Below are 26,572 nucleotides of genomic sequence, written 5' to 3'. Positions count from 1 at the left end.
GGGTTAGAATCCTGGGCTCTGCCCTCCCAGGGTCAGAGACCTGGGCCCTGGGATTAGAGTCCTGGGCCCTGCCCTCCCAGGGTTAGAGTCCTGGGCCCTGCCCTCCCAGGGTCAGAGTCCTGAGACCTGCCCTCCCAGGGTTACAGTACTAGGCCCTGTTCTCCCAGGGTTAGATTTCTGGGCCCTGTTCTCCCAGGTTTAGAGTCCTGCGCCCTGTTCTTCCAGGGTTAGAATCCTGGGCCCTGCCCTCCCAGGGTTAGAGTCCTGTGCACTGTTCTCCCAGGGTTAGAGTCCTGGGCCCTGCCTTCCCAGGATTAGAGTCCTGGGCCCTGGGCTTAGAGTCCTGGGCCCTGCCCTCCCAGGGTTAGAGTCCTGGTCCCTGCCATCCCAGGGTTAGAGTCCTGGAATCTGCCCTCCCAGGGTTAGAGTCCTGGGCCCTGCCATCCCAGGGTTAGAGTCCTGGGCCCTGCCCTCCCAGGGTTAGAGTCCTGGGCCCTGGGGTTAGAGTCCTGGGCCCTGCCCTCCCAGGGTTAGAGTCCTGGGCCCTGCCCTCCTAGGGTTAGAGTCCTGGGCCCTGGGGTTAGCGTCCTGGGCCCTGCCCTCCCAGGGTCAGACTCCTGAAACCTGCCCTCCCAGGGTTAGAGTACTGGGCCCTGGGGTTAGAGTCCTGGGCCCTGCTCTCCCAGGGTCAGAAACCTGGGCCCTGGGATTAGAGTCCTGGGCCCTGCCCTCCCAGGGTTAGAGTCCTGGGCCCTGCCCTCCCAGGGTCAGAGTCCTGAGACCTGCCCTCCCAGGGTTAGAGTACTGGGCCCTGTTCTCCCAGGGTTAGAGTTCTGGGCCCTGTTCTCCCAGGTTTAGAGTCCTGCGCCCTGTTCTCCCAGGGTCAGAGTCCTGGGCCCTGCCCTCCCAGGGTTAGAGTCCTGGGCCCTGTTCTCCCAGGGTTAGAGTCCTGAGCCCTGCCCTCCCAGGGTTAGAGTCCTGGGCTCTGTTCTCCCAGGGTTAGAGTCCTGAGCCCTGCCCTCCCAGGGTTAGAGTCCTGGGCCCTGCACTTCCAAAGTTAGAGTCCTGGGCCCTGTTCTCCCAGGGTTAGAGTCCTGGGCCCTGCCCTCCCAGGGATAGAGTCCTGGGCCCTGGGGTTAGAGTCCTGGGCCCCGCCCTCCCAAAGTTAGAGTCCTGGGCCCTGCCATCCCAGGGTTAGAGTCCTGGGCCCTGCCCTCCCAGGGATAGAGTCCTGGGCCCTGTTCTCCCAGGGATAGAGTCCTGGGCCCTGTTCTCCCAGGGTTAGAATCCTGGGCCCTGCCCTCCCAGGGTTAGAGTCCTGGGCACTGTACTCCCAGGGTTAGAGTCCTGGGCCCTGCCTTCCCAGGGTTAGAGTCCTGGGCCCTGCCTTCCCAGGGTTAGAGTCTTGGGTCCTGCCCTCCCAGGGTTAGAGTCCTGGGCCCTGCCCTCCTAGGGTTAGAGTCCTGGGCCCTGGGGTTAGAGTCCTGGGCCCTGCCCTCCCAGGGTCAGAGTCCTGAGACCTGCCCTCCCAGGGTCAGAGTCCTGGGCCCTGCCCTCCCAGGGTCAGAGACCTGGGCCCTGGGATTAGAGTCCTGGGCCCTGCCCTCCCAGGGTTAGAGTACTGGGCCCTGTTCTCCCAGGGTTAGAGTTCTGGACCCTGTTCTCCCAGGTTTAGCGTCCTGCGCCCTGTTCTCCCAGGGTCAGAGTCCTGGGCCCTGCCCTCCCAGGGTTAGAGTCCTGGGCCCTGTTCTCCCAGGGTTAGAGTCCTGAGCCCTGCCCTCCCAGGGTTAGAGTCCTGGGCCCTGCCCTCCCAAAGTTAGACTCCTGGGCCCTGTTCTCCCAGGCTTAGAGTCCTGGGCCCTGCCCTCCCAGGGTTAGAGTCCTGGGCCCTGGGGTTAGAGTCCTGGGCCCTGCCCTTCCAGGTTTAGAGTCCTGGGCCCTGCCATCACAGGTTTAGATTCCTGGGCACTGCCATCCAGGGTTTGAGTCCTGGGCCCTGCCCTCCCAGGGATAGAGTCCTGGGCCCTGTTCTCCCAGGGTTAGAATCCTGGGCTCTGCCCTCCCAGGGTTAGAGTCCTAGGCACTGTTCTCCCAGGGTTAGAGTCCTGGGCCCTGCCCTCCCAGAGTTAGAGTCCTGGGCCCCGCCCTCCCAGGGTTAGAGTCCTGGGTCCTGGGGTTAGAGTCCTGGGCCCTGCCCTCCCAGGGTTAGAGTCCTGGGCCCTGCCATCACAGGTTTAGAGTCCTGGGCCCTGCCATCCATGGTTTGAGTCCTGGGCCCTGCCCTCCCAGGGATAGAGTCCTGGGCCCTGTTCTCCCAGGGTTAGAATCCTGGGCTCTGCGTTCCCAGGGTTAGAGTCCTGGGCTCTGTTCTCCCAGGGTTAGAGTCCTGGGCCCTGCCCTCCCAGAGTTTGAGTCCTGGGCCCCGCCCTCCCAGGGTTAGAGTCCTGGGCCCTGGGGTTAGAGTCCTGGGCCCTGCCCTCCCAGGGTTAGAGTCCTGGGCCCTGCCATCACAGGTTTAGAGTCCTGGGCCCTGCCATCCAGGGTTTGAGTCCTGGGCCCTGCCCTCCCAGGGATAGAGTCCTGGGCCCTGTTCTCCCAGGGTTAGAATCCTGGGCTCTGCGTTCCCAGGGTTAGAGTCCTGGGCTCTGTTCTCCCAGGGTTAGAGTCCTGGGCCCTGCCCTCCCAGAGTTTGAGTCCTGGGCCCCGCCCTCCCAGGGTTAGAGTACTGGGCCCTGGGGTTAGAGTCCTGGGCTCTGCCCTCCCAGGGTCAGAGACCTGGGCCCTGAGATTAGAGTCCTGGGCCCTGCCCTCCCAGGGTTAGAGTCCTGGGCCCTGCCCTCCCAGGGTCAGAGTCCTGAGACCTGCCCTCCCAGGGTTAGAGTACTAGGCCCTGTTCTCCCAGGGTTAGATTTCTGGGCCCTGTTCTCCCAGGTTTAGAGTCCTGCGCCCTGTTCTCCCAGGGTCAGAGTCCTGGGCCCTGTTCTCCCAGGGTTAGAATCCTGGGCCCTGCCCTCCCAGGTTTAGAGTCCTGGGCACTGTTCTCCCAGGGTTAGAGTCCTGGGCCCTGCCTTCCCAGGGTTAGAGTCCTGGGCCCTGCCATCCCAGGGTTAGAGTCCTGGGCCCTGCCCTCCCAGGGTTAGAGTCCTGGGCCCTGGGGTTAGAGTCCTGGGCCCTGCCCTCCCAGGGTTAGAGTCCTGGGCCCTGCCCTCCTAGGGTTAAAATCCTGAGACCTGCCCTCCCAGGGTTAGAGTACTGGGCCCTGGGGTTAGAGTCCTGGGCTCTGCCCTCCCAGGGTCAGAGACCTGGGCCCTGGGATTAGAGTCCTGGGCCCTGCCCTCCCAGGGTTAGAGTCCTGGGCCCTGCCCTCCCAGGGTCAGAGTCCTGAGACCTGCCCTCCCAGGGTTAGAGTACTAGGCCCTGTTCTCCCAGGGTTAGATTTCTGGGCCCTGTTCTCCCAGGTTTAGAGTCCTGCGCCCTGTTCTTCCAGGGTTAGAATCCTGGGCCCTGCCCTCCCAGGGTTAGAGTCCTGTGCACTGTTCTCCCAGGGTTAGAGTCCTGGGCCCTGCCTTCCCAGGATTAGAGTCCTGGGCCCTGGGCTTAGAGTCCTGGGCCCTGCCCTCCCAGGGTTAGAGTCCTGGTCCCTGCCATCCCAGGGTTAGAGTCCTGGAATCTGCCCTCCCAGGGTTAGAGTCCTGGGCCCTGCCATCCCAGGGTTAGAGTCCTGGGCCCTGCCCTCCCAGGGTTAGAGTCCTGGGCCCTGGGGTTAGAGTCCTGGGCCCTGCCCTCCCAGGGTCAGAGTCCTGCGACCTGCCCTCCCAGGGTTAGAGTACTGTGTCCTGGGGTTAGAGTCCTGGGCCCTGCCCTCCCAGAGTCAGAGACCTGGACCCTGGGATTTGAGTCCTGGGCCCTGCCCTCCCAGGGTTAGAGTCCTGGGCCCTGCCCTCCCAGGATCAGAGTCCTGAGACCTGCCCTCCCAGGGTTAGAGTACTGGGCCCTGCCCTCCCAGGGTTAGAGTCCTGTGCCCTGTTCTCCCAGGGTTAGAATCCTGAGCCCTGCCCTCCCAGGGTTAGAGTCCTGGGCTCTGTTCTCCCAGGGTTAGAGTCCTGAGCTCTGCCCTCCCAGGGTTAGAGTCCTGGGCCCTGCACTCCCAAAGTTAGAGTCCTGGGCCCTGTTCTCCCAGGGTTAGAGTCCTGAGCCCTGTTCTCCCAGGGTTAGAGTCCTGGGCCCTGCCCTCCCAGGGATAGAGTCCTGGGCCCTGGGGTTAGAGTCCTGGGCCCCGCCCTCCCAAAGTTAGAGTCCGGGGCCCTGCCATCCCAGGGTTAGAGTCCTGGGCCCTGCCCTCCCAGGGATAGAGTCCTGGGCCCTGTTCTCCCAGCGTTAGAGTCCTGGGCCCTGTTCTCCCAGCGTTAGAATCCTGGGCCCTGCCCTCCCAGGGTTAGAGTCCTGGGCCCTGCCCTCCCAGGGTCAGAGTCCTGAGACCTGCCCTCCCAGGGTCAGAGTCCTGGGCCCTGCCCTCCCAGGGTCAGAGACCTGGGCCCTGGGATTAGAGTCCTGGGCCCTGCCCTCCCAGGGTTAGAGTACTGGGCCCTGTTCTCCCAGGGTTAGAGTTCTGGACCCTGTTCTCCCAGGTTTAGCGTCCTGCGCCCTGTTCTCCCAGGGTCAGAGTCCTGGGCCCTGCCCTCCCAGGGTTAGAGTCCTGGGCCCTGTTCTCCCAGGGTTAGAGTCCTGAGCCCTGCCCTCCCAGGGTTAGAGTCCTGGGCCCTGCCCTCCCAAAGTTAGACTCCTGGGCCCTGTTCTCCCAGGCTTAGAGTCCTGGGCCCTGCCCTCCCAGGGTTAGAGTCCTGGGCCCTGGGGTTAGAGTCCTGGGCCCTGCCCTTCCAGGTTTAGAGTCCTGGGCCCTGCCATCACAGGTTTAGATTCCTGGGCACTGCCATCCAGGGTTTGAGTCCTGGGCCCTGCCCTCCCAGGGATAGAGTCCTGGGCCCTGTTCTCCCAGGGTTAGAATCCTGGGCTCTGCCCTCCCAGGGTTAGAGTCCTAGGCACTGTTCTCCCAGGGTTAGAGTCCTGGGCCCTGCCCTCCCAGAGTTAGAGTCCTGGGCCCCGCCCTCCCAGGGTTAGAGTCCTGGGTCCTGGGGTTAGAGTCCTGGGCCCTGCCCTCCCAGGTTTAGAGTCCTGGGCCCTGCCATCCATGGTTTGAGTCCTGGGCCCTGCCCTCCCAGGGATAGAGTCCTGGGCCCTGTTCTCCCAGGGTTAGAATCCTGGGCTCTGCGTTCCCAGGGTTAGAGTCCTGGGCTCTGTTCTCCCAGGGTTAGAGTCCTGGGCCCTGCCCTCCCAGAGTTTGAGTCCTGGGCCCCGCCCTCCCAGGGTTAGAGTCCTGGGCCCTGGGGTTAGAGTCCTGGGCCCTGCCCTCCCAGGGTTAGAGTCCTGGGCCCTGCCATCACAGGTTTAGAGTCCTGGGCCCTGCCATCCAGGGTTTGAGTCCTGGGCCCTGCCCTCCCAGGGATAGAGTCCTGGGCCCTGTTCTCCCAGGGTTAGAATCCTGGGCTCTGCGTTCCCAGGGTTAGAGTCCTGGGCTCTGTTCTCCCAGGGTTAGAGTCCTGGGCCCTGCCCTCCCAGAGTTTGAGTCCTGGGCCCCGCCCTCCCAGGGTTAGAGTACTGGGCCCTGGGGTTAGAGTCCTTGGCTCTGCCCTCCCAGGGTCAGAGACCTGGGCCCTGAGATTAGAGTCCTGGGCCCTGCCCTCCCAGGGTTAGAGTCCTGGGCCCTGCCCTCCCAGGGTCAGAGTCCTGAGACCTGCCCTCCCAGGGTTAGAGTACTAGGCCCTGTTCTCCCAGGGTTAGATTTCTGGGCCCTGTTCTCCCAGGTTTAGAGTCCTGCGCCCTGTTCTCCCAGGGTCAGAGTCCTGGGCCCTGCCCTCCCAGGGATAGAGTCCTGGGCCCTGTTCTCCCAGCGTTAGAGTCCTGGGCCCTGTTCTCCCAGCGTTAGAATCCTGGGCCCTGCCCTCCCAGGGTTAGAGTCCTGGGCACTGTTCTCCCAGGGTTAGAGTCCTGGGCCCTGCCTTCCCAGGGTTAGAGTCCTGGGCCCTGCCATCCCAGGGTTAGAGTCCTGGGCCCTGCCCTCCCAGGGTTCGAGTCCTGGGCCCTGGGGTTAGAGTCCTGTGCCCTGCCCTCCCAGGGTTAGAGTCCTGGGCCCTGCCCTCCTAGGGTTAAAATTCTGGGCCCGGGGTTAGAGTCCTGGGCCCAGCCCTCCCAGGGTCAGAGTCCTGAGACCTGCCCTCCCAGGGTTAGAGTACTGGGCCCTGGGGTTAGAGTCCTGGGCTCTGCCCTCCCAGGGTCAGAGACCTGGGCCCTGGTATTAGAGTCCTGGGCCCTGCCCTCCCAGGGTTAGAGTCCTGGGCCCTGCCCTCCCAGGGTCAGAGTCCTGAGACCTGCCCTCCCAGGGTTAGAGTACTAGGCCCTGTTCTCCCAGGGTTAGATTTAGAGGCCCTGTTCTCCCAGGTTTAGAGTCCTGCGCCCTGTTCTCCCAGGGTCAGAGTCCTGGGCCCTGTTCTCCCAGGGTTAGAATCCTGGGCGCTGCCCTCCCAGGTTTAGAGTCCTGGGCACTGTTCTCCCAGGGTTAGAGTCCTGGGCCCTGCCTTCCCAGGGTTAGAGTCCTGGGCCCTGCCATCCCAGGGTTAGAGTCCTGGGCCCTGCCCTCCCAGGGTTAGAGTCCTGGGCCCTGGGGTTAGAGTCCTGGGCCCTGCCCTCCCAGGGTTAGAGTCCTGGGCCCTGCCCTCCTAGGGTTAAAATCCTGAGACCTGCCCTCCCAGGGTTAGAGTACTGGGCCCTGGGGTTAGAGTCCTGGGCTCTGCCCTCCCAGGGTCAGAGACCTGGGCCCTGGGATTAGAGTCCTGGGCCCTGCCCTCCCAGGGTTAGAGTCCTGGGCCCTGCCCTCCCAGGGTCAGAGTCCTGAGACCTTCCCTCCCAGGGTTAGAGTACTAGGCCCTGTTCTCCCAGGGTTAGATTTCTGGGCCCTGTTCTCCCAGATTTAGAGTCCTGCGCCCTGTTCTCCCAGGGTCAGAGTCCTGGGCCCTGCCCTCCCAGGGTTAGAGTCCTGGGCCCTGTTCTCCCAGGGTTAGAGTCCTGAGCCCTGCCCTCCCAGGGTTAGAGTCCTGGGCCCTGCCCTCCCAAAGTTAGACTCCTGGGCCCTGATCTCCCATGGTTAGATTCCTGGGCCCTGTTCTCCCAGGGTTAGAGTCCTGGGCCCTGCCCTCCCAGAGTTAGAGTCCTGGGCCCCGCCCTCCCAGGGTTAGAGTCCTGGGCCCTGGGGTTAGAGTTCTGGGCCCCGCCCTTCCAGGGTTAGAGTCCTGGGCCCTGTTCTCCCAGGGTTAGATTTCTGGGCCCTGTTCTCCCAGGTTTAGAGTCCAGCGCCCTGTTCTCCCAGGGTCAGAGTCCTGGGCCCTGCCCTCCCATGGTTAGATTCCTGGGCTCTGTTCTCCCAAGGTTAGAGTCCTGAGCCCTGTTCTCCCAGGGTTAGAGTCCTGGGCCCTGCCCTCCCAGGGTTAGAGTCCTGGGCCCTGGGGTTAGAGTCCTGGGCCCCGCCCTCCCAGGGTTAGAGCCCTGGGCCCTGGGGTTAGAGTCCTGGGCCCTGCCCTCCCAAAGTTAGAGTCCTGGGCCCTGCCATCCCAGGGTTAGAGTCCTGGGCTCTGCCCTCCCAGGGATAGAGTCCTGGTCCCTGTTCTCCCAGGGATAGAGTCCTGGGCCCTGTTCTCCCAGGGTTAGAATCCTGGGCCCTGCCCTCCCAGGGTTAGAGTCCTGGGCACTGTTCTCCCAGGGTTAGAGTCCTGGGCCCTGCCTTCCCAGGGTTAGAGTCCTGGGCCCTGGGGTTAGAGTCCTGGGCCCTGCCCTCCCAGGGTTAGAGTCCTGGTCCCTGCCATCCCAGGGTTAGAGTCCTGGGCTCTGCCCTCCCAGGGTTAGTGTCCTGGGCCCTGCCATCCCAGGGTTAGAGTCCTGGGCCCTGCCCTCCCAGGGTTAGAGTCCTGGGCCCTGGGGTTAGAGTCCTGGGCCCTGCCCTCCCAGGGTTAGAGTCCTGGGCCCTGCCCTCCTAGGGTTAGAGTCCTGGGCCCTGGGGTTAGCGTCCTGGGCCCTGCCCTCCCAGGGTCAGACTCCTGAAACCTGCCCTCCCAGGGTTAGAGTACTGGGCCCTGGGGTTAGAGTCCTGGGCCCTGCTCTCCCAGGGTCAGAAACCTGGGCCCTGGGATTAGAGTCCTGGGCCCTGCCCTCCCAGGGTTAGAGTCCTGGGCCCTGCCCTCCCAGGGTCAGAGTCCTGAGACCTGCCCTCCCAGGGTTAGAGTACTGGGCCCTGTTCTCCCAGGGTTAGAGTTCTGGGCCCTGTTCTCCCAGGTTTAGAGTCCTGCGCCCTGTTCTCCCAGGGTCAGAGTCCTGGGCCCTGCCCTCCCAGGGTTAGAGTCCTGGGCCCTGTTCTCCCAGGGTTAGAGTCCTGAGCCCTGCCCTCCCAGGGTTAGAGTCCTGGGCTCTGTTCTCCCAGGGTTAGAGTCCTGAGCCCTGCCCTCCCAGGGTTAGAGTCCTGGGCCCTGCACTCCCAAAGTTAGAGTCCTGGGCCCTGTTCTCCCAGGGTTAGAGTCCTGAGCCCTGTTCTCCCAGGGTTAGAGTCCTGGGCCCTGCCCTCCCAGGGATAGAGTCCTGGGCCCTGGGGTTAGAGTCCTGGGCCCCGCCCTCCCAAAGTTAGAGTCCTGGGCCCTGCCATCCCAGGGTTAGAGTCCTGGGCCCTGCCCTCCCAGGGATAGAGTCCTGGGCCCTGTTCTCCCAGGGATAGAGTCCTGGGCCCTGTTCTCCCAGGGTTAGAATCCTGGGCCCTGCCCTCCCAGGGTTAGAGTCCTGGGCACTGTACTCCCAGGGTTAGAGTCCTGGGCCCTGCCTTCCCAGGGTTAGAGTCCTGGGCCCTGCCTTCCCAGGGTTAGAGTCTTGGGTCCTGCCCTCCCAGGGTTAGAGTCCTGGGCCCTGCCCTCCTAGGGTTAGAGTCCTGGGCCCTGGGGTTAGAGTCCTGGGCCCTGCCCTCCCAGGGTCAGAGTCCTGAGACCTGCCCTCCCAGGGTCAGAGTCCTGGGCCCTGCCCTCCCAGGGTCAGAGACCTGGGCCCTGGGATTAGAGTCCTGGGCCCTGCCCTCCCAGGGTTAGAGTACTGGGCCCTGTTCTCGCAGGGTTAGAGTTCTGGACCCTGTTCTCCCAGGTTTAGCGTCCTGCGCCCTGTTCTCCCAGGGTCAGAGTCCTGGGCCCTGCCCTCCCAGGGTTAGAGTCCTGGGCCCTGTTCTCCCAGGGTAAGAGTCCTGAGCCCTGCCCTCCCAGGGTTAGAGTCCTGGGCCCTGCCCTCCCAAAGTTAGACTCCTGGGCCCTGTTCTCCCAGGCTTAGAGTCCTGGGCCCTGCCCTCCCAGGGTTAGAGTCCTGGGCCCTGGGGTTAGAGTCCTGGGCCCTGCCCTTCCAGGTTTAGAGTCCTGGGCCCTGCCATCACAGGTTTAGATTCCTGGGCACTGCCATCCAGGGTTTGAGTCCTGGGCCCTGCCCTCCCAGGGATAGAGTCCTGGGCCCTGTTCTCCCAGGGTTAGAATCCTGGGCTCTGCCCTCCCAGGGTTAGAGTCCTAGGCACTGTTCTCCCAGGGTTAGAGTCCTGGGCCCTGCCCTCCCAGAGTTAGAGTCCTGGGCCCCGCCCTCCCAGGGTTAGAGTCCTGGGTCCTGGGGTTAGAGTCCTGGGCCCTGCCCTCCCAGGGTTAGAGTCCTGGGCCCTGCCATCACAGGTTTAGAGTCCTGGGCCCTGCCATCCATGGTTTGAGTCCTGGGCCCTGCCCTCCCAGGGATAGAGTCCTGGGCCCTGTTCTCCCAGGGTTAGAATCCTGGGCTCTGCGTTCCCAGGGTTAGAGTCCTGGGCTCTGTTCTCCCAGGGTTAGAGTCCTGGGCCCTGCCCTCCCAGAGTTTGAGTCCTGGGCCCCGCCCTCCCAGGGTTAGAGTCCTGGGCCCTGGGGTTAGAGTCCTGGGCCCTGCCCTCCCAGGGTTAGAGTCCTGGGCCCTGCCATCACAGGTTTAGAGTCCTGGGCCCTGCCATCCAGGGTTTGAGTCCTGGGCCCTGCCCTCCCAGGGATAGAGTCCTGGGCCCTGTTCTCCCAGGGTTAGAATCCTGGGCTCTGCGTTCCCAGGGTTAGAGTCCTGGGCTCTGTTCTCCCAGGGTTAGAGTCCTGGGCCCTGCCCTCCCAGAGTTTGAGTCCTGGGCCCCGCCCTCCCAGGGTTAGAGTACTGGGCCCTGGGGTTAGAATCCTGGGCTCTGCCCTCCCAGGGTCAGAGACCTGGGCCCTGGGATTAGAGTCCTGGGCCCTGCCCTCCCAGGGTTAGAGTCCTGGGCCCTGCCCTCCCAGGGTCAGAGTCCTGAGACCTGCCCTCCCAGGGTTAGAGTACTAGGCCCTGTTCTCCCAGGGTTAGATTTCTGGGCCCTGTTCTCCCAGGTTTAGAGTCCTGCGCCCTGTTCTCCCAGGGTCAGAGTCCTGGGCCCTGTTCTCCCAGGGTTAGAGTCCTGGGCCCTGTTCTCCCAGGGTTAGAGTCCTGCGCGCTGCCCTCCCAGGGTTAGAGTCCTGGGCCCTGCCTTCCCAGGGTTAGAGTCCTGGGCCCTGCCATCCCAGGGTTAGAGTCCTGGGCCCTGCCCTCCCAGGGTTAGAGTCCTGGGCACTGGGGTTAGAGTCCTGGGCCCTGCCCTCCCAGGGTTAGAGTCCTGGGCCCTGCCCTCCTAGGGTTAAAATCCTGAGACCTGCCCTCCCAGGGTTAGAGTACTGGGCACTGGGGTTAGAGTCCTGGGCTCTGCCCTCCCAGGGTCAGAGACCTGGGCCCTGGGATTAGAGTCCTGGGCCCTGCCCTCCCAGGGTTAGAGTCCTGGGCCCTGCCCTCCCAGGGTCAGAGTCCTGAGACCTGCCCTCCCAGGGTTAGAGTATTGGGCCCTGTTCTCCCAGGGTTAGAGTTCTGGGCCCTGTTCTCCCAGGTTTAGAGTCCTGCGCCCTCTTCTCCCAGGGTCAGTGTCCTGGGCCCTGCCCTCCCAAGATTAGAGTCCTGGGCCCTGTTCTCCCAGGGTTAGAGTCCTGCGCGCTGCCCTCCCAGGGTTAGAGTCCTGGGCCCTGTTCTCCCAGGATTAGAGTCCTGAGCACTGCCCTCCCAGGGTTAGAGTCCTGAGCCCTGCCCTCCCAGGGTCAGAGTCCTGGGCCCTGCCCTCCCAGGGTTAGAGTCCTGAGACCTGCCCTCCCAGGGTTAGAGTATTGCGCCCTGTTCTCCCAGGGTTAGAGTCCTGCGTCCTGTTCTCCCAGGGTCAGAGTCCTGGGCCCTGCCCTCCCAGGGTTAGAGTCCTGGGCTCTGTTCTCCCAGGGTTAGAGTCCTGAGCCCTGCCCTCCCAGGGTTAGAGTCCTGGGCCCTGCATTCCCAAAGTTAGAGTCCTGAGCCCTGTTCTCCCAGGGTTAGAGTCCTGGGCCCTGGGGTTAGAGTCCTGGGCATCGCCCTCCCAGGGTTAGAGTCCAGGCCCTGGGGTTAGAGTCCTGGGCCCTGCCCTCCCAAAGTTAGAGTCCTGGGCCCTGCCATCCCAGGGTTAGAGTCATGGGCCCTGCCCTCCCAGGGATAGAGTCCTGGGCCCTGTTCTCCCAGGGATAGAGTCCTGGGCCCTGTTCTCCCAGGGTTAGAATCCTGGGCCCTGCCCTCCCAGGGTTAGAGTCCTGGGCACTGTTCTCCCAGGGTTAGAGTCCTGGGCCCTGCCTTCCCAGGGTTAGAGTCCTGGGCCCTGGGGTTACAGTCCTGGGCCCTGCCCTCCCAGGGTTAGAGTCCTGGTCCCTGCCATCCCAGGGTTAGAGACCTGGGCTCTGCCCTCCCAGGGTTAGAGTCCTGGGCCCTGCCATCCCAGGGTTAGAGTCCTGGGCCCAGCCCTCCCAGGGTTAGAGTCCTGGTCCCTGCCATCCCAGGGTTAGAGACCTGGGCTCTGCCCTCCCAGGGTTAGAGTCCTGGGCCCTGCCATCCCAGGGTTAGAGTCCTGGGCCCTGCCCTCCCAGGGTTAGAGTCCTGGGCACTGCCCTCCTAGGGTTAGAATCCTGGGCCCTGGGGTTAGAGTCCTGGGCCCTGCCCTCCCAGGGTCAGAGTCCTGAGACCTGCCCTCCCAGGGTTAGAGTACTGGGCCCTGGGGTTACAGTCCTGGGCCCGGCCCTCCCAGGGTCAGAGACCTGGGCCCTGGGATTAGAGTCCTGGGCCCTGCCCTCCCAGGGTTAGTGTCCTGGGCCCTGCCCTCCCTGGGTCAGAGTCCTGAGACCTGCCCTCCCAGGGTTAGAGTACTGGGCCCTGTTCTCCCAGGGTTAGAGTTCTGGGCCCTGTTCTCCCAGGTTTAGAGTCCTGCGCCCTGTTCTCCCAGGGTCAGAGTCCTGGGCCCTGCCCTCCCAGGGTTATAGTCCTGGGCCCTGTTCTCCCAGGGTTAGAGTCCTGAGCCCTGCCCTCCCAGGGTTAGAATCCTGGGCCCTGCCCTCCCAGGGTTAGAGTCCTGGGCCCTGGGGTTAGAGTCCTGGGCCCTGCCCTCCCAGGGTTAGAGTCCTGGGCCCTGCCATCACAGGTTTAGAGTCCTGGGCCCTGCCATCCAGGGTTTGAGTCCTGGGCCCTGCCCTCCCAGGGATAGAGTCCTGGGCCCTGTTCTCCCAGGGTTAGAATCCTGGGCTCTGCGTTCCCAGGGTTAGAGTCCTGGGCTCTGTTCTCCCAGGGTTAGAGTCCTGGGCCCTGCCCTCCCAGAGTTTGAGTCCTGGGCCCCGCCCTCCCAGGGTTAGAGTACTGGGCCCTGGGGTTAGAGTCCTGGGCTCTGCCCTCCCAGGGTCAGAGACCTGGGCCCTGGGATTAGAGTCCTGGGCCCTGCCCTCCCAGGGTTAGAGTCCTGGGCCCTGCCCTCCCAGGGTCAGAGTCCTGAGACCTGCCCTCCCAGGGTTACAGTACTAGGCACTGTTCTCCCAGGGTTAGATTTCTGGGCCCTGTTCTCCCAGGTTTAGAGTCCTGCGCCCTGTTCTTCCAGGGTTAGAATCCTGGGCCCTGCCCTCCCAGGGTTAGAGTCCTGTGCACTGTTCTCCCAGGGTTAGAGTCCTGGGCCCTGCCTTCCCAGGATTAGAGTCCTGGGCCCTGGGCTTAGAGTCCTGGGCCCTGCCCTCCCAGGGTTAGAGTCCTGGTCCCTGCCATCCCAGGGTTAGAGTCCTGGAATCTGCCCTCCCAGGGTTAGAGTCCTGGGCCCTGCCATCCCAGGGTTAGAGTCCTGGGCCCTGCCCTCCCAGGGTTAGAGTCCTGGGCCCTGGGGTTAGAGTCCTGGGCCCTGCCCTCCCAGGGTTAGAGTCCTGGGCCCTGCCCTCCTAGGGTTAGAGTCCTGGGCCCTGGGGTTAGCGTCCTGGGCCCTGCCCTCCCAGGGTCAGACTCCTGAAACCTGCCCTCCCAGGGTTAGAGTACTGGGCCCTGGGGTTAGAGTCCTGGGCCCTGCTCTCCCAGGGTCAGAAACCTGGGCCCTGGGATTAGAGTCCTGGGCCCTGCCCTCCCAGGGTTAGAGTCCTGGGCCCTGCCCTCCCAGGGTCAGAGTCCTGAGACCTGCCCTCCCAGGGTTAGAGTACTGGGCCCTGTTCTCCCAGGGTTAGAGATCTGGGCCCTGTTCTCCCAGGTTTAGAGTCCTGCGCCCTGTTCTCCCAGGGTCAGAGTCCTGGGCCCTGCCCTCCCATGGTTAGAGTCCTGAGCCCTGCCCTCCCAGGGTTAGAGTCCTGGGCCCTGGGGTTAGAGTCCTGGGCCCCGCCCTTCCAGGGTTAGAGTCCTGGGCCCTGTTCTCCCAGGGTTAGATTTCTGGGCCCTGTTCTCCCAGGTTTAGAGTCCTGCGCCCTGTTCTCCCAGGGTCAGAGTCCTGGGCCCTGCCCTCCCATGGTTAGATTCCTGGGCTCTGTTCTCCCAGGGTTAGAGTCCTGAGCCCTGCCCTCCCAGGGTTAGAGTCCTGGGCCCTGCACTCCCAAAGTTAGAGTCCTGGGCCCTGTTCTCCCAAGGTTAGAGTCCTGAGCCCTGTTCTCCCAGGGTTAGAGTCCTGGGCCCTGCCCTCCCAGGGTTAGAGTCCTGGGCCCTGGGGTTAGAGTCCTGGGCCCCGCCCTCCCAGGGTTAGAGCCCTGGGCCCTGGGGTTAGAGTCTTGGGCCCCGCCCTCCCAAAGTTAGAGTCCTGGGCCCTGCCATCCCAGGGTTAGAGTCCTGGGCTCTGCCCTCCCAGGGATAGAGTCCTGGTCCCTGTTCTCCCAGGGATAGAGTCCTGGGCCCTGTTCTCCCAGGGTTAGAATCCTGGGCCCTGCCCTCCCAGGGTTAGAGTCCTGGGCACTGTTCTCCCAGGGTTAGAGTCCTGGGCCCTGCCTTCCCAGGGTTAGAGTCCTGGGCCCTGGGGTTAGAGTCCTGGGCCCTGCCCTCCCAGGGTTAGAGTCCTGGTCCCTGCCATCCCAGGGTTAGAGTCCTGGGCTCTGCCCTCCCAGGGTTAGAGTCCTGGGCCCTGCCATCCCAGGGTTAGCGTCCTGGGCCCTGCCCTCCCAGGGTTAGAGTCCTGGGCCCTGGGGTTAGAGTCCTGGGCCCTGCCCTCCCAGGGTTAGAGTCCTGGGCCCTGCCCTCCTAGGGTTAGAGTCCTGGGCCCTGGGGTTAGCGTCCTGGGCCCTGCCCTCCCAGGGTCAGACTCCTGAAACCTGCCCTCCCAGGGTTAGAGTACTGGGCCCTGGGGTTAGAGTCCTGGGCCCTGCTCTCCCAGGGTCAGAGACCTGGGCCCTGGGATTAGAGTCCTGGGCCCTGCCCTCCCAGGGTTAGAGTCCTGGGCCCTGCCCTCCCAGGGTCAGAGTCCTGAGACCTGCCCTCCCAGGGTTAGAGTACTGGGCCCTGTTCTCCCAGGGTTAGAGTTCTGGGCCCTGTTCTCCCAGGTTTAGAGTCCTGCGCCCTGTTCTCCCAGGGTCAGAGTCCTGGGCCCTGCCCTCCCAGGGTTAGAGTCCTGGGCCCTGTTCTCCCAGGGTTAGAGTCCTGAGCCCTGCCCTCCCAGGGTTAGAGTCCTGGGCTCTGTTCTCCCAGGGTTAGAGTCCTGAGCCCTGCCCTCCCAGGGTTAGAGTCCTGGGCCCTGCACTCCCAAAGTTAGAGTCCTGGGCCCTGTTCTCCCAGGGTTAGAGTCCTGAGCCCTGTTCTCCCAGGGTTAGAGTCCTGGGCCCTGCCCTCCCAGGGATAGAGTCCTGGGCCCTGGGGTTAGAGTCCTGGGCCCCGCCCTCCCAAAGTTAGAGTCCTGGGCCCTGCCATCCCAGGGTTAGAGTCCTGGGCCCTGCCCTCCCAGGGATAGAGTCCTGGGCCCTGTTCTCCCAGGGATAGAATCCTGGGCCCTGTTCTCCCAGGGTTAGAATCCTGGGCCCTGCCCTCCCAGGGTTAGAGTCCTGGGCACTGTACTCCCAGGGTTAGAGTCCTGGGCCCTGCCTTCCCAGGGTTAGAGTCCTGGGCCCTGCCTTCCCAGGGTTAGAGTCCTGGGCCCTGGGGTTAGAGTCCTGGGCCCTGCCCTCCCAGGGTTAGAGTCTTGGGTCCTGCCCTCCCAGGGTTAGAGTCCTGGGCCCTGCCCTCCTAGGGTTAGAGTCCTGGGCCCTGGGGTTAGAGTCCTGGGCCCTGCCCTCCCAGGGTCAGAGTCCTGAGACCTGCCCTCCCAGGGTCAGAGTCCTGGGCCCTGCCCTCCCAGGGTCAGAGACCTGGGCCCTGGGATTAGAGTCCTGGGCCCTGCCCTCCCAGGGTTAGAGTACTGGGCCCTGTTCTCCCAGGGTTAGAGTTCTGGACCCTGTTCTCCCAGGTTTAGCGTCCTGCGCCCTGTTCTCCCAGGGTCAGAGTCCTGGGCCCTGCCCTCCCAGGGTTAGAGTCCTGGGCCCTGTTCTCCCAGGGTTAGAGTCCTGAGCCCTGCCCTCCCAGGGTTAGAGTCCTGGGCCCTGCCCTCCCAAAGTTAGACTCCTGGGCCCTGTTCTCCCAGGCTTAGAGTCCTGGGCCCTGCCCTCCCAGGGTTAGAGTCCTGCGCCCTGGGGTTAGAGTCCTGGGCCCTGCCCTTCCAGGTTTAGAGTCCTGGGCCCTGCCATCACAGGTTTAGATTCCTGGGCACTGCCATCCAGGGTTTGAGTCCTGGGCCCTGCCCTCCCAGGGATAGAGTCCTGGGCCCTGTTCTCCCAGGGTTAGAATCCTGGGCTCTGCCCTCCCAGGGTTAGAGTCCTAGGCACTGTTCTCCCAGGGTTAGAGTCCTGGGCCCTGCCCTCCCAGGGTTAGAGTCCTGGGCCCTGCCTTCCCAGGGTTAGAGTCCTGGGCCCTGGGGTTAGAGTCCTGGGCCCTGCCCTCCCAGGGTTAGAGTCTTGGGTCCTGCCCTCCCAGGGTTAGAGTCCTGGGCCCTGCCCTCCTAGGGTTAGAGTCCTGGGCCCTGGGGTTAGAGTCCTGGGCCCTGCCCTCCCAGGGTCAGAGTCCTGAGACCTGCCCTCCCAGGGTCAGAGTCCTGGGCCCTGCCCTCCCAGGGTCAGAGACCTGGGCCCTGGGATTAGAGTCCTGGGCCCTGCCCTCCCAGGGTTAGAGTACGGGCCCTGTTCTCCCAGGGTTAGAGTTCTGGACCCTGTTCTCCCAGGTTTAGCGTCCTGCGCCCTGTTCTCCCAGGGTCAGAGTCCTGGGCCCTGCCCTCCCAGGGTTAGAGTCCTGGGCCCTGTTCTCCCAGGGTTAGAGTCCTGAGCCCTGCCCTCCCAGGGTTAGAGTCCTGGGCCCTGCCCTCCCAAAGTTAGACTCCTGGGCCCTGTTCTCCCAGGCTTAGAGTCCTGGGCCCTGCCCTCCCAGGGTTAGAGTCCTGGGCCCTGGGGTTAGAGTCCTGGGCCCTGCCCTTCCAGGTTTAGAGTCCTGGGCCCTGCCATCACAGGTTTAGATTCCTGGGCACTGCCATCCAGGGTTTGAGTCCTGGGCCCTGCCCTCCCAGGGATAGAGTCCTGGGCCCTGTTCTCCCAGGGTTAGAATCCTGGGCTCTGCCCTCCCAGGGTTAGAGTCCTAGGCACTGTTCTCCCAGGGTTAGAGTCCTGGGCCCTGCCCTCCCAGAGTTAGAGTCATGGGCCCCGCCCTCCCAGGGTTAGAGTCCTGGGTCCTGTGGTTAGAGTCCTGGGCCCTGCCCTCCCAGGGTTAGAGTCCTGGGCCCTGCCATCACAGGTTTAGAGTCCTGGGCCCTGCCATCCATGGTTTGAGTCCTGGGCCCTGCCCTCCCAGGGATAGAGTCCTGGGCCCTGTTCTCCCAGGGTTAGAATCCTGGGCTCTGCGTTCCCAGGGTTAGAGTCCTGGGCTCTGTTCTCCCAGGGTTAGAGTCCTGGGCCCTGCCCTCCCAGAGTTTGAGTCCTGGGCCCCGCCCTCCCAGGGTTAGAGTACTGGGCCCTGGGGTTAGAGTCCTGGGCCCTGCCCTCCCAGGGTTAGAGTCCTGGGCCCTGCCCTCCTAGGGTTAGAGTCCTGGGCCCTGGGGTTAGCGTCCTGGGCCCTGCCCTCCCAGGGTCAGACTCCTGAAACCTGCCCTCCCAGGGTTAGAGTACTGGGCCCTGGGGTTAGAGTCCTGTGCCCTGCTCTCCCAGGGTCAGAGACCTGGGCCCTGGGATTAGAGTCCTGGGCCCTGCCCTCCCAGGGTTAGAGTCCTGCGCCCTGCCCTCCCAGGGTCAGAGTCCTGAGACCTGCCCTCCCAGGGTTAGAGTACTGGGCCCTGTTCTCCCAGGGTTAGAGTTCTGGGCCCTGTTCTCCCAGGTTTAGAGTCCTGCGCCCTGTTCTCCCAGGGTCAGAGTCCTGGGCCCTGCCCTCCCAGGGTTAGAGTCCTGAGCCCTGCCCTCCCAGGGTTAGAGTCCTGGGCTCTGTTCTCCCAGGGTTAGAGTCCTGAGCCCTGCCCTCCCAGGGTTAGAGTCCTGCGCCCTGCACTCCCAAAGTTAGAGTCCTGGGCCCTGTTCTCCCAGGGTTAGAGTCCTGAGCCCTGTTCTCCCAGGGTTAGAGTCCTGGGCCCTGCCCTCCCAGGGATAGAGTCCTGGGCCCTGGGGTTAGAGTCCTGGGCCCCGCCCTCCCAAAGTTAGAGTCCTGGGCCCTGCCATCCCAGGGTTAGAGTCCTGGGCTCTGCCCTCCCAGGGATAGAGTCCTGGGCCCTGTTCTCCCAGGGATAGAGTCCTGGGCCCTGTTCTCCCAGGGTTAGAATCCTGGGCCCTGCCCTCCCAGGGTTAGAGTCCTGGGCACTGTACTCCCAGGGTTAGAGTCCTGGGCCCTGCCTTCCCAGGATTAGAGTCCTGGGCCCTGCCTTCCCAGGGTTAGAGTCCTGGGCCCTGGGGTTAGAGTCCTGGGCCCTGCCCTCCCAGGGTTAGAGTCTTGGGTCCTGCCCTCCCAGGGTTAGAGTCCTGGGCCCTGCCCTCCTAGGGTTAGAGTCCTGGGCCCTGGGGTTAGAGTCCTGGGCCCTGCCCTCCCAGGGTCAGAGTCCTGAGACCTGCCCTCCCAGGGTCAGAGTCCTGGGCCCTGCCCTCCCAGGGTCAGAGACCTGGGCCCTGGGATTAGAGTCCTGGGCCCTGCCCTCCCAGGGTTAGAGTACTGGGCCCTGTTCTCCCAGGGTTAGAGTTCTGGACCCTGTTCTCCCAGGTTTAGCGTCCTGCGCCCTGTTCTCCCAGGGTCAGAGTCCTGGGCCCTGCCCTCCCAGGGTTAGAGTCCTGGGCCCTGTTCTCCCAGGGTTAGAGTCCTGAGCCCTGCCCTCCCAGGGTTAGAGTCCTGGGCCCTGCCCTCTCAAAGTTAGACTCCTGGGCCCTGTTCTCCCAGGCTTAGAGTCCTGGGCCCTGCCCTCCCAGGGTTAGAGTCCTGGGCCCTGGGGTTAGAGTCCTGGGCCCTGCCCTTCCAGGTTTAGAGTCCTGGGCCCTGCCATCACAGGTTTAGATTCCTGGGCACTGCCATCCAGGGTTTGAGTCCTGGGCCCTGCCCTCCCAGGGATAGAGTCCTGGGCCCTGTTCTCCCAGGGTTAGAATCCTGGGCTCTGCCCTCCCAGAGTTAGAGTCCTAGGCACTGTTCTCCCAGGGTTAGAGTCCTGGGCCCTGCCCTCCCAGAGTTAGAGTCCTGGGCCCCGCCCTCCCAGGGTTAGAGTCCTGGGTCCTGGGGTTAGAGTCCTGGGCCCTGCCCTCCCAGGGTTAGAGTCCTGGGCCCTGCCATCACAGGTTTAGAATCCTGGGCCCTGCCATCCATGGTTTGAGTCCTGGGCCCTGCCCTCCCAGGGATAGAGTCCTGGGCCCTGTTCTCCCAGGGTTAGAATCCTGGGCTCTGCGTTCCCAGGGTTAGAGTCCTGGGCTCTGTTCTCCCAGGGTTAGAGTCCTGGGCCCTGCCCTCCCAGAGTTTGAGTCCTGGGCCCCGCCCTCCCAGGGTTAGAGTCCTGGGCCCTGGGGTTAGAGTCCTGGGCCCTGCCCTCCCAGGGTTAGAGTCCTGGGCCCTGCCATCACAGGCTTAGAGTCCTGGGCCCTGCCATCCAGGGTTTGAGTCCTGGGCCCTGCCCTCCCAGGGATAGAGTCCTGGGCCCTGTTCTCCCAGGGTTAGAATCCTGGGCTCTGCGTTCCCAGGGTTAGAGTCCTGGGCTCTGTTCTCCCAGGGTTAGAGTCCTGGGCCCTGCCCTCCCAGAGTTTGAGTCCTGGGCCCCGCCCTCCCAGGGTTAGAGTACTGGGCCCTGGGGTTAGAGTCCTGGGCTCTGCCCTCCCAGGGTCAGAGACCTGGGCCCTGGGATTAGAGTCCTGGGCCCTGCCCTCCCAGGGTTAGAGTCCTGGGCCCTGCCCTCCCAGGGTCAGAGTCCTGAGACCTGCCCTCCCAGGGTTACAGTACTAGGCCCTGTTCTCCCAGGGTTAGATTTCTGGGCCCTGTTCTCCCAGGTTTAGAGTCCTGCGCCCTGTTCTTCCAGGGTTAGAATCCTGGGCCCTGCCCTCCCAGGGTTAGAGTCCTGTGCACTGTTCTCCCAGGGTTAGAGTCCTGGGCCCTGCCTTCCCAGGATTAGAGTCCTGGGCCCTGGGCTTAGAGTCCTGGGCCCTGCCCTCCCAGGGTTAGAGTCCTGGTCCCTGCCATCCCAGGGTTAGAGTCCTGGAATCTGCCCTCCCAGGGTTAGAGTCCTGGGCCCTGCCATCCCAGGGTTAGAGTCCTGGGCCCTGCCCTCCCAGGGTTAGAGTCCTGGGCCCTGGGGTTAGAGTCCTGGGCCCTGCCCTCCCAGGGTTAGAGTCCTGGGCCCTGCCCTCCTAGGGTTAGAGTCCTGGGCCCTGGGGTTAGCGTCCTGGGCCCTGCCCTCCCAGGGTCAGACTCCTGAAACCTGCCCTCCCAGGGTTAGAGTACTGGGCCCTGGGGTTAGAGTCCTGGGCCCTGCTCTCCCAGGGTCAGAAACCTGGGCCCTGGGATTAGAGTCCTGGGCCCTGCCCTCCCAGGGTTAGAGTCCTGGGCCCTGCCCTCCCAGGGTCAGAGTCCTGAGACCTGCCCTCCCAGGGTTAGAGTACTGGGCCCTGTTCTCCCAGGGTTAGAGTTCTGGGCCCTGTTCTCCCAGGTTTAGAGTCCTGCGCCCTGTTCTCCCAGGGTCAGAGTCCTGGGCCCTGCCCTCCCAGGGTTAGAGTCGTGGGCCCTGTTCTCCCAGGGTTAGAGTCCTGAGCCCTGCCCTCCCAGGGTTAGAGTCCTGGGCTCTGTTCTCCCAGGGTTAGAGTCCTGAGCCCTGCCCTCCCAGGGTTAGAGTCCTGGGCCCTGCACTTCCAAAGTTAGAGTCCTGGGCCCTGTTCTCCCAGGGTTAGAGTCCTGGGCCCTGCCCTCCCAGGGATAGAGTCCTGGGCCCTGGGGTTAGAGTCCTGGGCCCCGCCCTCCCAAAGTTAGAGTCCTGGGCCCTGCCATCCCAGGGTTAGAGTCCTGGGCCCTGCCCTCCCAGGGATAGAGTCCTGGGCCCTGTTCTCCCAGGGATAGAGTCCTGGGCCCTGTTCTCCCAGGGTTAGAATCCTGGGCCCTGCCCTCCCAGGGTTAGAGTCCTGGGCACTGTACTCCCAGGGTTAGAGTCCTGGGCCCTGCCTTCCCAGGGTTAGAGTCCTGGGCCCTGCCTTCCCAGGGTTAGAGTCTTGGGTCCTGCCCTCCCAGGGTTAGAGTCCTGGGCCCTGCCCTCCTAGGGTTAGAGTCCTGGGCCCTGGGGTTAGAGTCCTGGGCCCTGCCCTCCCAGGGTCAGAGTCCTGAGACCTGCCCTCCCAGGGTCAGAGTCCTGGGCCCTGCCCTCCCAGGGTCAGAGACCTGGGCCCTGGGATTAGAGTCCTGGGCCCTGCCCTCCCAGGGTTAGAGTACTGGGCCCTGTTCTCCCAGGGTTAGAGTTCTGGACCCTGTTCTCCCAGGTTTAGCGTCCTGCGCCCTGTTCTCCCAGGGTCAGAGTCCTGGGCCCTGCCCTCCCAGGGTTAGAGTCCTGGGCCCTGTTCTCCCAGGGTTAGAGTCCTGAGCCCTGCCCTCCCAGGGTTAGAGTCCTGGGCCCTGCCCTCCCAAAGTTAGACTCCTGGGCCCTGTTCTCCCAGGCTTAGAGTCCTGGGCCCTGCCCTCCCAGGGTTAGAGTCCTGGGCCCTGGGGTTAGAGTCCTGGGCCCTGCCCTTCCAGGTTTAGAGTCCTGGGCCCTGCCATCACAGGTTTAGATTCCTGGGCACTGCCATCCAGGGTTTGAGTCCTGGGCCCTGCCCTCCCAGGGATAGAGTCCTGGGCCCTGTTCTCCCAGGGTTAGAATCCTGGGCTCTGCCCTCCCAGGGTTAGAGTCCTAGGCACTGTTCTCCCAGGGTTAGAGTCCTGGGCCCTGCCCTCCCAGAGTTAGAGTCCTGGGCCCCGCCCTCCCAGGGTTAGAGTCCTGGGTCCTGGGGTTAGAGTCCTGGGCCCTGCCCTCCCAGGGTTAGAGTCCTGGGCCCTGCCATCACAGGTTTAGAGTCCTGGGCCCTGCCATCCATGGTTTGAGTCCTGGGCCCTGCCCTCCCAGGGATAGAGTCCTGGGCCCTGTTCTCCCAGGGTTAGAATCCTGGGCTCTGCGTTCCCAGGGTTAGAGTCCTGGGCTCTGTTCTCCCAGGGTTAGAGTCCTGGGCCCTGCCCTCCCAGAGTTTGAGTCCTGGGCCCCGCCCTCCCAGGGTTAGAGTCCTGGGCCCTGGGGTTAGAGTCCTGGGCCCTGCCCTCCCAGGGTTAGAGTCCTGGGCCCTGCCATCACAGGTTTAGAGTCCTGGGCCCTGCCATCCAGGGTTTGAGTCCTGGGCCCTGCCCTCCCAGGGATAGAGTCCTGGGCCCTGTTCTCCCAGGGTTAGAATCCTGGGCTCTGCGTTCCCAGGGTTAGAGTCCTGGGCTCTGTTCTCCCAGGGTTAGAGTCCTGGGCCCTGCCCTCCCAGAGTTTGAGTCCTGGGCCCCGCCCTCCCAGGGTTAGAGTACTGGGCCCTGGGGTTAGAGTCCTGGGCTCTGCCCTCCCAGGGTCAGAGACCTGGGCCCTGAGATTAGAGTCCTGGGCCCTGCCCTCCCAGGGTTAGAGTCCTGGGCCCTGCCCTCCCAGGGTCAGAGTCCTGAGACCTGCCCTCCCAGGGTTAGAGTACTAGGCCCTGTTCTCCCAGGGTTAGATTTCTGGGCCCTGTTCTCCCAGGTTTAGAGTCCTGCGCCCTGTTCTCCCAGGGTCAGAGTCCTGGGCCCTGTTCTCCCAGGGTTAGAATCCTGGGCCCTGCCCTCCCAGGTTTAGAGTCCTGGGCACTGTTCTCCCAGGGTTAGAGTCCTGGGCCCTGCCTTCCCAGGGTTAGAGTCCTGGGCCCTGCCATCCCAGGGTTAGAGTCCTGGGCCCTGCCCTCCCAGGGTTAGAGTCCTGGGCCCTGGGGTTAGAGTCCTGGGCCCTGCCCTCCCAGGGTTAGAGTCCTGGGCCCTGCCCTCCTAGGGTTAAAATCCTGAGACCTGCCCTCCCAGGGTTAGAGTACTGGGCCCTGGGGTTAGAGTCCTGGGCTCTGCCCTCCCAGGGTCAGAGACCTGGGCCCTGGGATTAGAGTCCTGGGCCCTGCCCTCCCAGGGTTAGAGTCCTGGGCCCTGCCCTCCCAGGGTCAGAGTCCTGAGACCTGCCCTCCCAGGGTTAGAGTACTAGGCCCTGTTCTCCCAGGGTTAGATTTCTGGGCCCTGTTCTCCCAGGTTTAGAGTCCTGCGCCCTGTTCTTCCAGGGTTAGAATCCTGGGCCCTGCCCTCCCAGGGTTAGAGTCCTGTGCACTGTTCTCCCAGGGTTAGAGTCCTGGGCCCTGCCTTCCCAGGATTAGAGTCCTGGGCCCTGGGCTTAGAGTCCTGGGCCCTGCCCTCCCAGGGTTAGAGTCCTGGTCCCTGCCATCCCAGGGTTAGAGTCCTGGAATCTGCCCTCCCAGGGTTAGAGTCCTGGGCCCTGCCATCCCAGGGTTAGAGTCCTGGGCCCTGCCCTCCCAGGGTTAGAGTCCTGGGCCCTGGGGTTAGAGTCCTGGGCCCTGCCCTCCCAGGGTCAGAGTCCTGCGACCTGCCCTCCCAGGGTTAGAGTACTGTGTCCTGGGGTTAGAGTCCTGGGCCCTGCCCTCCCAGAGTCAGAGACCTGGACCCTGGGATTTGAGTCCTGGGCCCTGCCCTCCCAGGGTTAGAGTCCTGGGCCCTGCCCTCCCAGGATCAGAGTCCTGAGACCTGCCCTCCCAGGGTTAGAGTACTGGGCCCTGCCCTCCCAGGGTTAGAGTCCTGTGCCCTGTTCTCCCAGGGTTAGAATCCTGAGCCCTGCCCTCCCAGGGTTAGAGTCCTGGGCTCTGTTCTCCCAGGGTTAGAGTCCTGAGCTCTGCCCTCCCAGGGTTAGAGTCCTGGGCCCTGCACTCCCAAAGTTAGAGTCCTGGGCCCTGTTCTCCCAGGGTTAGAGTCCTGAGCCCTGTTCTCCCAGGGTTAGAGTCCTGGGCCCTGCCCTCCCAGGGATAGAGTCCTGGGCCCTGGGGTTAGAGTCCTGGGCCCCGCCCTCCCAAAGTTAGAGTCCGGGGCCCTGCCATCCCAGGGTTAGAGTCCTGGGCCCTGCCCTCCCAGGGATAGAGTCCTGGGCCCTGTTCTCCCAGCGTTAGAGTCCTGGGCCCTGTTCTCCCAGCGTTAGAATCCTGGGCCCTGCCCTCCCAGGGTTAGAGTCCTGGGCACTGTTCTCCCAGGGTTAGAGTCCTGGGCCCTGCCTTCCCAGGGTTAGAGTCCTGGGCCCTGCCATGCCAGGGTTAGAGTCCTGGGCCCTGCCCTCCCAGGGTTCGAGTCCTGGGCCCTGGGGTTAGAGTCCTGTGCCCTGCCCTCCCAGGGTTAGAGTCCTGGGCCCTGCCCTCCTAGGGTTAAAATTCTGGGCCCTGGGGTTAGAGTCCTGGGCCCAGCCCTCCCAGGGTCAGAGTCCTGAGACCTGCCCTCCCAGGGTTAGAGTACTGGGCCCTGGGGTTAGAGTCCTGGGCTCTGCCCTCCCAGGGTCAGAGACCTGGGCCCTGGTATTAGAGTCCTGGGCCCTGCCCTCCCAGGGTTAGAGTCCTGGGCCCTGCCCTCCCAGGGTCAGAGTCCTGAGACCTGCCCTCCCAGGGTTAGAGTACTAGGCCCTGTTCTCCCAGGGTTAGATTTAGAGGCCCTGTTCTCCCAGGTTTAGAGTCCTGCGCCCTGTTCTCCCAGGGTCAGAGTCCTGGGCCCTGTTCTCCCAGGGTTAGAATCCTGGGCCCTGCCCTCCCAGGTTTAGAGTCCTGGGCACTGATCTCCCAGGGTTAGAGTCCTGGGCCCTGCCTTCCCAGGGTTAGAGTCCTGGGCCCTGCCATCCCAGGGTTAGAGTCCTGGGCCCTGCCCTCCCAGGGTTAGAGTCCTGGGCCCTGGGGTTAGAGTCCTGGGCCCTGCCCTCCCAGGGTTAGAGTCCTGGGCCCTGCCCTCCTAGGGTTAAAATCCTGAGACCTGCCCTCCCAGGGTTAGAGTACTGGGCCCTGGGGTTAGAGTCCTGGGCTCTGCCCTCCCAGGGTCAGAGACCTGGGCCCTGGGATTAGAGTCCTGGGCCCTGCCCTCCCAGGGTTAGAGTCCTGGGCCCTGCCCTCCCAGGGTCAGAGTCCTGAGACCTTCCCTCCCAGGGTTAGAGTACTAGGCCCTGTTCTCCCAGGGTTAGATTTCTGGGCCCTGTTCTCCCAGATTTAGAGTCCTGCGCCCTGTTCTCCCAGGGTCAGAGTCCTGGGCCCTGCCCTCCCAGGGTTAGAGTCCTGGGCCCTGTTCTCCCAGGGTTAGAGTCCTGAGCCCTGCCCTCCCAGGGTTAGAGTCCTGGGCCCTGCCCTCCCAAAGTTAGACTCCTGGGCCCTGATCTCCCATGGTTAGATTCCTGGGCCCTGTTCTCCCAGGGTTAGAGTCCTGGGCCCTGCCCTCCCAGAGTTAGAGTCCTGGGCCCCGCCCTCCCAGGGTTAGAGTCCTGGGCCCTGGGGTTAGAGTCCTGGGCCCCGCCCTTCCAGGGTTAGAGTCCTGGGCCCTGTTCTCCCAGGGTTAGATTTCTGGGCCCTGTTCTCCCAGGTTTAGAGTCCTGCGCCCTGTTCTCCCAGGGTCAGAGTCCTGGGCCCTGCCCTCCCATGGTTAGATTCCTGGGCTCTGTTCTCCCAAGGTTAGAGTCCTGAGCCCTGTTCTCCCAGGGTTAGAGTCCTGGGCCCTGCCCTCCCAGGGTTAGAGTCCTGGGCCCTGGGGTTAGAGTCCTGGGCCCCGCCCTCCCAGGGTTAGAGCCCTGGGCCCTGGGGTTAGAGTCCTGGGCCCTGCCCTCCCAAAGTTAGAGTCCTGGGCCCTGCCATCCCAGGGTTAGAGTCCTGGGCTCTGCCCTCCCAGGGATAGAGTCCTGGTCCCTGTTCTCCCAGGGATAGAGTCCTGGGCCCTGTTCTCCCAGGGTTAGAATCCTGGGCCCTGCCCTCCCAGGGTTAGAGTCCTGGGCACTGTTCTCCCAGGGTTAGAGTCCTGGGCCCTGCCTTCCCAGGGTTAGAGTCCTGGGCCCTGGGGTTAGAGTCCTGGGCCCTGCCCTCCCAGGGTTAGAGTCCTGGTCCCTGCCATCCCAGGGTTAGAGTCCTGGGCTCTGCCCTCCCAGGGTTAGTGTCCTGGGCCCTGCCATCCCAGGGTTAGAGTCCTGGGCCCTGCCCTCCCAGGGTTAGAGTCCTGGGCCCTGGGGTTAGAGTCCTGGGCCCTGCCCTCCCAGGGTTAGAGTCCTGGGCCCTGCCCTCCTAGGGTTAGAGTCCTGGGCCCTGGGGTTAGCGTCCTGGGCCCTGCCCTCCCAGGGTCAGACTCCTGAAACCTGCCCTCCCAGGGTGAGAGTACTGGGCCCTGGGGTTAGAGTCCTGGGCCCTGCTCTCCCAGGGTCAGAAACCTGGGCCCTGGGATTAGAGTCCTGGGCCCTGCCCTCCCAGGGTTAGAGTCCTGGGCCCTGCCCTCCCAGGGTCAGAGTCCTGAGACCTGCCCTCCCAGGGTTAGAGTACTGGGCCCTGTTCTCCCAGGGTTAGAGTTCTGGGCCCTGTTCTCCCAGGTTTAGAGTCCTGCGCCCTGTTCTCCCAGGGTCAGA

The sequence above is a fragment of the Pristiophorus japonicus genome, chromosome 6 (genome assembly GCF_044704955.1).
Source record: "Pristiophorus japonicus isolate sPriJap1 chromosome 6, sPriJap1.hap1, whole genome shotgun sequence".
In the NCBI taxonomy this organism is placed as follows: domain Eukaryota; kingdom Metazoa; phylum Chordata; class Chondrichthyes; family Pristiophoridae; genus Pristiophorus; species Pristiophorus japonicus.
This window is presented reverse-complemented; position numbering follows the sequence as displayed.